We start from the raw sequence: 13,166 nt of genomic DNA, 5'->3' as shown, positions 1-13,166 counted from the left end.
ATATGTGTTTGCAGGCGAAAGAAACCCCGTGCACCATACTCTACTAGATCAAAGGCCAGTAGGTGGACGTGGGAAAGGGGATGATAATGGAACCCTTGCTACCCACGTTCCACAACCAGCCGATCCCTGATGGGCACTTCAGGGTTAGCTTGTCTAGTGTGAAATCGGGGCACGAGGATTTGCCTCCTCCAGTACAGCATGTGGGAGCGGACGACGAGACCCCGCCACAGATTGGAAGCTACAAGGGTTGGGTGCTGCTATGGCCGAAGAATCTTATTCGTCTGGAGCCGTCCGAGAGCACACCACTAACCACACATCAACAAGCATGTACGAAGACCACCACCCCGCCTATGCAATTACCAGCTCCTGTAGTGCCGGGTGAGAGCGGCGAACGACATGATGAAGGGGGTGCAATAGTGCTGGCTGATGTAATTTGTCCTATAGAACAGAGAATGGATGATGAGACGGAGGTCGACCCTATGGATTTCCTCAATACAAACGCGTATGACTGTGACATAGAATTGATGAGTCAACCATATGACGAATCGGGCTATCAGCTTGCTAATGAGGATATGGATGATATTCCCGGGTTGGAAGGTCATAGCAGGGATTGCAAAAAGTCTCTCTTCATGAAATCCTCACAGGACACGCCTGAAGATGCCGCCTCAACATAGGCTCAACTATCCCAGCACGAGGTTCGTACAGTACTTAGCCCGGGAACACTGGGGCAGGGGTTAAGGAAGGGTCTAGAAGGTGTGCCCAAGAAAAAGGAGAGAAAGAGATCGGGGAAGATAGCTGCCTCCAAACAAGCCAGAGAACATAGTAGCCAAACGATGCATTCTGAAGAGCGTGTACCCGTGAAAGGTGCGGCCATGTTCCATCTCACGGGCGAGCCGATGCTACCGCCGAAACTGTTGGAGGCACTATCAGGGGATCTCAGGAGACTGCACGACCATGTGCTGTCGACTGAGAAAAGCCTACTAGCCTCAAAGGATCCAGGATATCCGACATACGCGGCTCGTGTGCCTGAGGGGAAGTGCTACGTCGAGACACGGCCCGCGGAGGTGTTCTTCCTACGGTTTGACCATATCTTTGAGATGTTTCTGACAAGGCGGCTCGATTTTACAATCGTCCACCTTTTTGCGCTACATATGAGCAGTGAACAATGAAGAAGTCTCGCAAATCTGTGTGGTGGATCCGTACTACATGCACGAGTCTTTCTTGAGTCTCGGCGACTTTGAGCGTGAAACTGCTAGGGACTACCTCCAAAACTTCATGGTACAGAATAAGGACTGGGAAATTGTCCTAGTGCCTTATCATCCAAAGTAAGTCAGTTTCGAACAACCCTTTCATACATTTCAATCATTCCTTCTCTCTCTATGGGGAATAATTTGAGGTGTCTTTTCCCCGCAGCAACGGGCGCGCCATCCTTATCGTTCTTTATCCGCAAGTCTCCCACGCCGTGTATTTTGACCCTTCCTGAGACTACAAGAAAAAAGACTACACCCACATAATGAATATTCTAGATGATGCTCTCCAAGGCTTCAGCTTTAGAGGTGGCCACATGCAGATCAGGAAACAAAGGAACAAGAAGATGGGTTTCGCGCATAAAACTAACTTCTCCTGCATCCAAGTCCCAAAACCAAGCAAGAAGGATGGATTGTACATCCTCCATCTCATGATTCAGTTCAACACGAATCACCAAAAGCTTCGCATGAGAAGCAGAAATGATGATCATATCCACAAGTGGCTAGAATCTCATGGAGAAGCGGATTATAAACTTAGAGATGACTTCTTTCGCATCCAAAGCGACATTGCGACGATCATCATGAAAGAATTCGTCGATGAGAAGGGGATGTTCCCCCACGGCCCTATATCGCGAGCTGACGTCCGAACTCGCATAGGCATGCAACGTCTAGACCTCACGCCGTTCAAGAAGCTAGGGTCCATCCTCGATGATATGGAAGGATGGAACTTCTAGTGATTTATGATGCCGATGATGATGATATGTGTCGGTTGAACTAGTATACTATTTGTAGTGATGCAACTTTGTGATGTCCATGATCCCTGCCGAACTTGCGTAACGCTACTTTGTTAGTTTGCGTACGATGACCTGCGTACATCTAGTTAATTAATTTGCATAGTGTATGTTGCATCTAGTTGCTAACCCTTTCTTTTTCGGTGTTCTCTAGTATATTTTGTTGCATATATATGATTGTACATCCTCTTCATGAACATGCATCTCTAACAGGTACCTAGTTTCTTGATGGTGAGATGGAACTGCTATGTCGTGTACAAAGGGAAGGTTCCGGGGGTGTACAACGAGTGGCATGAGTGTCAGGTGCAAGTGAATGGGTTCTCGGACGCTAGCCATAAAGGCTTCAAAAGCAGACAAGAAGGAGAAGCTAGTTACTTGAGGTTCATGCTAGCGCGAGAGAGGACTCGTAACCGCCATCTCATGTACTGCATAGTTCCGCTCTCACTCATAGTGATAGCTCTTCTCGCGCATACCTTTGTTTAGATGGATGACGTTGTAGTTGCAAGTATTCGAGACTTGCATGTATCGCTATTTTCGAGATGATGACAAGATACCACTTTGTGTTGGATGATGATTATGACGAGACTATTTGTATGTATATGCTATGATTACATTTGTGGTCTCGCAGGCATTTGTATGTGTATCATGATGACATTTGTATGTGATAAAGATTCTTCTATAAAGCCTGTTCAAATACAAAACAAATATGCCAAAAAAACAAAAACTACTAAAATTAACAGTAGCGAGTGGAGAAAAGTTAGCAGCAGCGCGGTTGTAGCAGTAGCGCGCACAGGGGAAGCGCGCTATAGCTATTAGCAGCAGCAAGGTTCCTTTAAGGGCGCTGCTGCAACACTTGTGTAGCAGTAGCGTGGGTGGACCAGCGCTACTGCTATACGTTAGCTGTAGCGCCTTATTAGTAGCGCCGGCCTCGTGCTACTAAAAGGCCGAAAACCCGCGCTGCTGCTAGGCTTTTCCCTAGTAGTGTTCGGCTTCACATTGAAGGTCTTCAGCCACAGTCCGAAGTGGGGGGGGTGCGGAGGAAGGCCTCACACAGGACGATAAACGCCAAGATGGTAAGGAAGGAATTGGGGGCCAGATAATGGAAATCCAGCCCATAGTAGAACATGAGTCCGCGGACGAATGGGTGGAGAGGAAATCCCAGCGCGCAAACGAAGTGAGGGATAAACACGACCCTCTCATGGGGCACCGAAGTGGGGACGATCTGTCCCTTAGCAGGAAGTCGATGGGAGATTTCCCTGGCCAAATATCCGACCTCCCAAAGTTGGACGATATCCTTCTCCTTGACGGTGGAGGCCATCCACTTGCCCTGCGCTCCGGACATGGTTGGAGTGCTTTCTTGAGGCGGAAAGGATGAGAACTTGGGTGCTGAAGCTCGAGAGTGGGCAGGTGAGAAGAGAGAAGGCGTGGGTGAAAGACGTGAATCCTTATCTCCTTAGAAAGGCAGTGAATATCAAGAGCCCCCCCCCCCCACTCGCCATAAAACTTGCCTATTCCCCAGGGGCCGTGCTGATGGGACGGTTGGGTTACCCATACCCGTATTGATGAGAATCCCGCAATAGGGGGACACGATCTCTGCCATGACAAGACGTGCCAATAAAGCCGCGTCTTGAAATATGGAGTGGCAGGCCGAAAAACGGTTCAAAATAATGACCGGGGGGTGATGTAGTGTCACATTACAAAAAGTTGTCAGCGGATTGGACTCGTGAAATATTATATTCTCTGCAGTCGTGTGTGGTATTTGTTTTGCAGATCCGGACACGAGCTCTGTGTTCGAAGACTGTGTTGGAGTATTTGGAGGAGGAACCCGCCTTGCAATGCCAAAGACGATCTACGCGCAGGACACCTCGTCATTGAAGCCTGGTTCAGGGGCTACTGAGGGAGTCCTGGACTAAGGGGTCCTCGGGCATCCGGCATGTTGGACATGGTCCGGACTGATGGGCTATGAAGATACAAGACCGAAGACTCTCACCCGTGTCCGGATGGGACTCTCCTTGGCGTGGATGGCAAGCTTGGCGTTCGGATATGAAGATTCCTTTCTCTGTAACCGACTTTGTACAACCCTAGTCCCCTCCGGTGTCTATATAAACTGGAGGGTTTAGTTCATAGGGACAATCATAAACACTTAGGGTAGACTTCTAGGGTTTTAGCCATTACGATCTCGTGGTAGATCAACTCTTGTAACCCCTATACTCATCAATATTAATCAAGCAGGACGTAGGTTTTACCTCCATCAAGAGGGCCCGAACCTGGGTAAACATCGTGTCCCCTGTCTCCTGCTACCATCAACCTCAGACGCACAATTCGGCCCCCCTACTCGAGATCCGCCGATTATGACACCGACACCAGGCAATGATCATTATATAGGCATCACGTCCAAGATTAGTAGACCGACTCCTACCTGCATCTACTACTATTACTCCGCACATCAACCGCTATCCAGCATGCATCTTATGTATTAAGTTCATGGAGAAACGGAGTAATGCAATAAGAACAATGACATGATGTAGACAATATCTATTTATGTAGAAATAGACCCCATCGTTTTATCCTTAGTAGCAACGATACATACGTGTCAGTTCCCCTTCTGTCACTGGGATCAAGAACCGTAAGACTGAACCCACTATAAAGCACATCTTCCCATTGCAAGATAAAAAGATCAAGTTGGCCAAACAAAACCCAAATATCGGAGAAGAAATACAAGGCTATAAGCAATTATGCATATAAGAGATCAAAGAAACTCAAACAACTTTCATGGATAAAAAGAGATTGATCTGATCGTAAGCTCAAAGTTCATCGGATCCCAACAAACACACTGCAAAATAATTACATCATATGGATCTCCAAGAGACCATTGTGTTGAGAATCAAACGAGAGAGAGGAAGCCATCTAGCTACTAACTACGGACCCGAAGGTCTACAAAGAACTACTCACGCATCATTGGAGAGGCACCAATGGAAGTGGTGAACCCCTCTATGATGGTGTCTAGATTGGATCAGGTGGTTCTGGACTCTGCAGTGGCTGGAATTGATTTTCGTCAACTCCCCTAGGGTTTCTGGAATATTGGGGTATTTATATAGCAAAGAGGCGGTCTGGGGGCACCCGAGGTGGGCACAACCCACCAGGGCATGCCCGGGCCTCCAGGCGCGCCCTGGTGGGTTGTGTTCCCTTAGGAGCAGCATCCAGGTGCTTGTCTGGCCCATTGGATGTCTTATGGTCCAAAAAATCCACAAAAACTTTCCCTGTGTTTGGACTACATTTGATATTGATTACCTGTGATGTAAAAACATGCAAAAAACAACAACTGACACTTGGCACTATGTAAATAGGTTAGTACCAAAAAATGATATAAAATGACTATAAAATGATTATAAAACATCCTAGAATGATAATATAACAGCATGGAACAATCAACAAATTATAAATACGTTGGAGACATATCATTGTTCGCCGGGTCATCCATGTTGCTCTGTTTGTCATGAATGGGCTCCACTGTCACCGGCTCGTCAGCACTAGCCGGCTCATCCATTTTCTCGGCCGGGTCAACCCTTTGGTCTAGGTTATCTTCGGCTGTAGTTCCCGTTTGAACTTCTGGAGTCACCAACGGCGGGTCTTGAGAATTAGGGATTGCTGCAGAAGAAGATGACTCACCCACTTTTCTTTTCTTTATAGCCTTGGCCTTGCAGTCATATGCGTAAACTCGGGATGAAGAAATAATTGTTATGACAGAGTATAATTACCAAATTCTTACCCGGGCTTAATGACCAACGGCAGCAGCTGGGAGGCGGTTTATTCTCCAGTTGAGGGGGACATCTCCTCATAATTCGAGTCAGAAGGATTAAGTGGCTGCCTAATAAGTCCGGCTCGTGAAAGATATGGATTTGGCCTACGTGGCACCTCATTTCGTCGCTTGCGGGCGACTGGCTCATCAGAAAAACCAATGGACGGCTCGCCAGAACTGCTTCGGAGCTTGCGTTTGGATGTGCTGACTTGCTGCAATTTCTTCAAAAGAAATTTTGGATCTAAGTGAGCATCTAGATGTGAAAATTGTACCTTTTTGACGGCTCGTCTCATTTTCTTCGGGATTAAAGTTCTCGAGTTGGATGAGATTGAAATTACCTTAATGTGGCTGGCTCAACTGATCTTGGTATTATCCTGAGAAGAAGGGGCGTCGACAAGTTGAATAAAAAGATGACCAAGCGAGTTAAGCTCTACCCCGACTCATTTTTGGCAGCCGGCTCATCAGCATTGATCGGCTCATTATCTTTTTGAACTGGGGCGGGGGCAGACTTTTGAGGTTTCTTATTTTTCCAAAACTTGTTGTCTGCCTGCATATATGATATGTCAGAAATTAAATTCAAATATGGCAAATAAGTTGGACGGAATGAGTAAGACATTATAAATGACTTACTGGAGGCACGAGGTTGGTCTGGCAAAAGGGAGCAAGCCCAGTTTTGTTGCACTTATCTTAGGGCTCTCCCAGCAGTTTCTTTGTGGTTTTGTTTACCTAATCTTCAGACAAGTTGACTTGACTAAAGCATTGCACATCAGTCAAGTCGCTAGTGTAATTGCACATAAAGTTGTCCCTTCGGCTAAGGGGTTGGATTCGCCAGCTTATCCAACACTGGGTTAGGTCGATCCCAGTGAGGCCATTAGCTGTCAGAGCTCTTAACTTAGAATAAAAAGGAGAAACTTGCTGTCGCTCCTCATCTGACGACCAACCAGGAAAAGCAATTGTTGCATTGAGTTGGTCTGATCTGTAACCTGGCAAAGGGTTTTCACCTTCAGGGGTAGTGTTCTTGCAGTAGAACTAAGTCATGTTCCATCCCTTAGGATGACTTGCCAGCTTGGCTTTTGGAAAAAGGACTGTTTTTCCGTCTTTGAATAGAAATGCCACCAAGTTCTATGCTAGGACCATTCTTGAACTCGGTCTAGTGGTTGATATAAAAGAATTCTCAAAAGAGAGGGACGGTTGGCTCTGTCTGAAGATATACTTCAGAGAACACTTGAAATTGGCAAAGGTTGGTGACTGAGTTGGGGCCAAGATCCTGGGGTCGTAGGTCAAAGACGTTGAGCACCTCCTAGAAGAATTTTGACCCGGGCAGACAAAAACCCCTGAGGGAGTCCTGGATTAGGGGGTGTTCGGGTAGCTGGACTATACCTTTAGTCGGACTCCTGGACTATGAAGATACAAGATTGAAGACTTCGTCCCGTGTCCGGATGGGACTTTCCTTGGCGTGGAAGGCAAGCTTGGCGATGCGGATATTCAAGATCTCCTACCATTGTAACTGACTCTATGTAAACCTAACCCTATCCGGTGTCTATATAAACCGGAGGGTTGTAGTCCGTAGGCAATCAACTCCATATACAACAATCATACCATAGGCTAGCTTCTAGGGTTTAGCCTCCTTGATCTCGTGGTAGATCTACTCTTGTACTACCCATATCATCAATATTAATCAAGCAGGACGTAGGGTTTTACCTCCATCAAGAGGGCCCGAACTTGGGTAAAACATCGTGTTCCCTGCCTCCTATTACCATCCGGCCTAGACGCACAGTTCGGGACCCACTACCTGAGATCCACCGGTTTTGACACCGACATTGGTGCTTTCATTGAGAGTTCCTCTGTGTCGTTGCCTTTAGGCCTGATGGCTCCTTTGATCATCAACAACGATGCGGTCCAGGGTGAGACTTTTCTCCCCGGACAGATCTTCGTCTTCGGCGGCTTCGCTCTGCGGGCCAATTCGCTCGGCCACCTGGAGCATATCGAAAGCTACGCCCCTGGCCATCAAGTCAGGTTTGGAAGCTTAAACTACACGACTGACATCCGCAGAGACTTGATCTTCGACGGGTTCGAGCCACGGCCAAGCACGCCGCACTACCTCGAGGGGCATGATCTAGCTCTGCCCCCGGACAGTGTCCTGGAGGCCGCACACACATCGGTTCCGACCCCTAACTCGGAGCCTATTGCGCCAATCGAGGATGAGCGGTTGGACGTCACCTCGGGGGTTGCGATCCCGAAAGCGATCGAGTCGAACGCTAGCCCCGCACTCTGCATGACCCATGACTCCGAGGATCCGAACTCCTCCCCGGACTCTGAACCCCCTGTGCCCCTGCCAATCGAATCCGATTGGGCGCCGATAATGGAGTTCACCGCCGCAGACATCTTTCAGCATTCGCCTTTTGGCGACATCCTGAATTCTCTTAAGTCTCTCTCTTCATCAGGAGAGCCCTGGCCGGACTCCTTGAGGGACGTTTCGCAATGGCTATCACGCCCTGCTCGGACGAACCGCATTCGCAAAGTTCAATGCGGTGCCGCACTATGCATATCTCAAGCCCAAGATGCCAGGCCCTCGAGGAGTAATTACGGTCAACGGAAACACCGAACGCTCCCTCTGTACGGAGGAGCATACGGCGGCTCTCGCAGCGGAGGTACAAAGTAGCCTTCTCAGGCAATTCTCCAGTCTGGCCATTAAAAAGCTAGACACTGCCAAGCGCGTCCGGAGTAACCCACAACAGGACTGCCTGGCACACTCTGAGCAAGCGTAGCAATGCGGCCCCAACCCCAGCTTTCGTGACATAGCGAAACCAGTACCTCACGTACATAACTACGCCCTTGAAATACCATGGGCACAGGGGAAGGGGCACAATAACGGCACGCCCAAAATACGGCTTAAAACATACTAGGGGCTGCCGGATTCTTTTTTTAATTTTTTCTTACTTTCAGGACTCCATACTTCGGATGACCTGTTCGGCAATTCGACTGCCGCACAAACGATGCAAGATCCAGGGAGGCAGACAAGCCATGCCACATTATGGAACTCCCAGGTGGTCTCTGTTACGAGCGGTGTACCTGTTTTAAATACAATTCCGCGGCCTGCCCCTGGTCAGGACATACTGAATAGTCCAATATCTTTTGTTTACCGCACTATTTGTATCATTCGGCTTTGATAAATAGCCTCTCTATAAACAAGACTTAGCTTCTTGTCTATTTTTTGCATTATCTTCTTTTCACATTTATGTTTATTAAATGACATGATTGCACCCGTACACCATGGTACGGCAAACACGCCAGGGGCTTCAGTACCCCTCATAATGGTGTGAGAAGTCCGTACACTTTCACAAGTGCGGCACCCCAAACTTATAACACTATATGCATCGGTTCCGAATCATGATTTGGGTCAATAGTTGGGTTTGCCCGGCTCCTATGTTTTGGTGCCTTACGTTCCGCTCTATCGGCTAAGGTAGCACTAGGAGAACCACTGCGATTGTGCCCCGGTTCAGCTAGGTTAAGCACCTCAGTGGAGAAAGCTAAAACTGACTGTCATGATGTGGCGAGAGACCGGTCGCTGTTCGAGAGGTTTTTCAAGTCCCTAAAGGCTTATGCCACTTCGAGCGAGGAGCTGACTTTGTCCGGCCAAGGTGTGGATAGCGCCCCGAACTCGGTCTTCCGAACTAGGGGCTTCGCTGAAATTTAATAAGCATTGCTTAAAGCGCCTATGAACAAGTTTTCAGCGCACAGGAGAAACACGAGCGAGTTCATTCAAATATCACATCCTTGGTACATTCATCCGCCACAAGGCGGGCACCTGCAAGAACATCCTTGTAGTAGTTCTCGGGCTTGCGATGCTCCTTCCCCGGCGGCGGCCCGTCCTTCACAAGTTTCTCACCATCCAGCTTACCCCAGTGCACCTTTGCACGGGCAAGGGCCCGACAGGCACCTTCGATGCAGACGGAGCGCTTGATGACCTCAAGCCTCGGACAGGCCTCAACCAGCCGCCGCACCAGCCCGAAATAGCTCCCAGGCAGGGCCTCTCTGGGCCACATCCGAACTATGAAGCCCTTCATGGCCTGCTCGGCCGCCTTGTGGAGCTCGACCAGCTGTTTCAGCTGGTCGCTCAAGGGCACAGGGTGTCCGGCCTCAGAATACTAAGACCAGAACACCTTCTCTGTCGAGCTACCCTCTTCAGCTTAGTAGAATGCGGCGGCGTCGGATACACTGCGGGGAAGATCTGCGAATGCCCCTGGAGAGCTCCGGATTCGGGTAAGTAACAGGTAGTTCACTTTTATATTTCTGCTTTGCATAAAGAATGCCTTACCCGCTGCTATCTTCCTCATCTCCTCCAACTCTTGGAGGGCCTTTTGGGCTTCGGCCTTGGCAGACTTGGTAGCCTCTAGGGCCGTTGCAAGCTCGGATGCTTGCGCCTTCGACTCCAGCTCCAAACTCTCATGTTTTTTCATGAGAGCCTGAAGCTCTTGCTGCACCTCGCCGACCTGAGCCCCAAGTCTGTCTCGCTCGGTACGCTCCACGACCGTTTTCTTTTCGGCCTCAGACAGCGCCTGCTTAAGGGTCGCCACCTCAGTCGTGGCCCCTACAATAAGCAGTACAATCCTGTTACTCTTTTTGCAATCAAGGCTTTTTATAGGCACTTTTCCTATAAGGTATTTCTTACCTTCTTCCTCCTCGAGCCGCCGCTTGGCAAGGCCGAGCTCTTGCTCAGTCCGCTCGAGGTCCTGCTTCAGGACACCCATCTCCGCAGTCATTGCGGCAGTGGATAGCAGCGAAGCCTGCATACGCATATTGACTCTTTTTTTTAGACTCCTGCGAAATTTAATAGATCCTCTATTCGGCTTTTCTTTCTGAATGCCAAACAGAGCATCAGGGGCTACTGTCTATGCGGTAATATTTTTACATATTTTTACTTACCTTGAAGCCTGTTAGAAGGCTAGCGCAAGCTTCAGTCAGTCCGCTCTTGGCGGACTGAACCTTCTGGATCACCGTACTCATAATAGTATGGTGCCCCTCGTCGATGGAGGCGTCGTGAAGCACCTCCAGCAGATTGTCCGGCACCTCCGGTTGGACGGAGGCTGCCGGCTCGGAAGGCTTGCTCCTCTTGGAAGGAGTTCGCCTACCGCGGTCCGAAACTGTGGAAGATTCCGGCGCGGTGTCCGGCACAAAGCCGGACTGAGAGCCCTAGGGAGCCTTATCCCCTTCACTCCCGGAGTCCGGGAGGTTGCCTTGCAGCTCCTCCGGGACCACCTCCTCCTACCCCGGAGCTTGTCGCGACGCCACTTCGGCGTCGTCTGCAGTGCGGGGGGAGACAGCGGGCGGAACTGAGTTCACGTCCGATGAGTCCAGGGAGCCGCCCGACGATTCGTCAAATTCGGCCCGGGGCGGACTGCATAATTACATTCGACATTAGGGAAAGCTGTGCAACAAAGGAACATCATGAGTTACTCTGATATCCGAACTTACGATTTCGCTGGACGCTTGGCCCTGTTTGGCCACTCCTCTTTGCCCTCTTCAGCATTGGGGGCGTAGTCCGGCGGAGGGGTCTTCCTTTTCCTAGACCCCTCGGCCTCCCCCGTTGGGGCGGCCTTCCTCTTCTCTCCTCCCTTCGCTGGGGGGGGAGAGTTTTCTTCTTCCTCCTCCTCGTTTTCGCGGGAGGAGGGCGTCTCGGACTCGTCAGATGACGAGTCCGACACCACCATGTTGCAGGCACTCTTTCGAGTCCCCGTGGTCTTCTTCTTCTTGGCCTTCTTCTCCAGCACCACATAAGGCGCCGGAACCAGCTGCTTTGCTAGTAGAGCTGGAGCTAGGTCTTCGGGCAGCGGAGCCGGACAGTTAATCGGTCCGGATATCACCCGCCAAGCCTGTCAAAGGTAAGGGAGTTTAGATCCCGCATAGAGTCAAACTATGAAAAAAGCTTAAACATCCTGTAAAAGGTGTAGATGGCATACCTCGCTAGCGTGATGCTGCGAGCTGTATCCGCGGTCCTCGGAAGCGGATGTGGGAGCCTCGGCGCCCTTGAATAGCATCTTCCAGGCGTCTTCGTATGTCGTGTGGAAGAGCCTGCTGAGGGTTTGATGCTGCGCCGGGTCGAACTCCCACAGATTAAAATCCTGTTGTTGGCACGCGAGGATCCGGCGGACGAGCATAACCTGGATTACATTAACAAGCCAGACTGGCTTGTTCACTATGTACTGGATGCATGTTTGCAATCTGGTCACCTCTTTTTCGTCACCCCACGATAGGCCCGTCTCTTTCCAGGACATAAGCCGTGTGGGGGGTCCGGATCGGAACTCGGGGGTTGCGGTCCATTTCGGATCGCGCGGCTCGGTGATATAAAACCACCCGGATTGCCATCCCTTTAGGGTCTCCACGAAAGAGCCCTCGAACCATAGGACGTTGGCCATCTTGCCCGCCATGGCGCCTCCGCACTCCGCCTGGCTGCCGCGCACCACCTTGGGCTTGACGTTGAAGGTCTTGAGCCAGAGGCCGAAATGAGGGCAGGCGCTGAGAAAAGCCTCGCACACGATGATAAACGCCGAGATGTTGAGGATGAAGTTCGGAGCCAGATCATGGAAATCCAGGCCGTAGTAGAACATGAGCTCCCGGACAAATGGGTGGAGTGGAAAACCCAGTCCGCGGAGGAAGTGGGGGAGAAATACTACCCTCTCATGGGGCCTTGGGGTGGGGAGAAGCTGCCCCTTTTCAGGAAGCCAGTGCGCGATGTCCTTGGACAGGTATCCGGCCTTCCTTAGCTTCTTGACTTTGCCCTCCGTGGCGGAGGAGACCATCCACTTGCCTCCCGCTCCGGACATTGCTGGAGAAGGTTGAGGTGGGATGTGCGGGCTTGGGCGCTGGAGCTCGGGTGCGCAGGAGATGGATAGGCAAAGGAGGAAGAAGGCGTAGGTAAAAAGGTGGATCCTTGTCCCCTTATATGGGCGGATGCGGTTGTGCGTCCCCGCCTGCCTAGTAAAACTCGCTTGCCTCCCAAGCGCCATGATAAGTGGCGCGGTTGGGTTACCCACGTCCATATTGATGAGAATCCCGTAAAAGGGGGGTACACGATCTCTGCTTTGACAAGACGTGCCAAGGAAACCGCCTCGCAAAACACACTGAGGTGTAAAAGTGAAAATGATTCGAGTGAAGGACTTGGCTGTAGTGTGATGACGCACTTCGGAATACGTCAGCAGATTTGATTTGTGTTAATATTATTCTCTCTACGGCAATATGTGGAAGCTTATTTTGCAGAGCCGGACACTACTCTTGGTGTTTACAATCTTCTATGAAGGACTTGGAGGAGGAACCCGCCTTGCAATGCCG

At 50.1% G+C, this 13,166-nt stretch overlaps 1 pseudogene; it reads right to left on the bottom strand.

The window, feature by feature from the left end:
- The window catches only part of LOC123130645 (uncharacterized), a 78,511-nt pseudogene extending 65,850 nt beyond the window's left edge, over positions 1-12,661 (bottom strand).
- Positions 12,662-13,166: the final 505 nt, after the last annotated feature.

The sequence above is a fragment of the Triticum aestivum genome, chromosome 6A, assembly GCF_018294505.1.
Source record: "Triticum aestivum cultivar Chinese Spring chromosome 6A, IWGSC CS RefSeq v2.1, whole genome shotgun sequence".
Lineage (NCBI taxonomy): Eukaryota > Viridiplantae > Streptophyta > Magnoliopsida > Poales > Poaceae > Triticum > Triticum aestivum.
The sequence above is the reverse complement of the archived record's forward strand: the minus strand, read 5'-3'. Positions and strand labels throughout refer to the sequence as shown.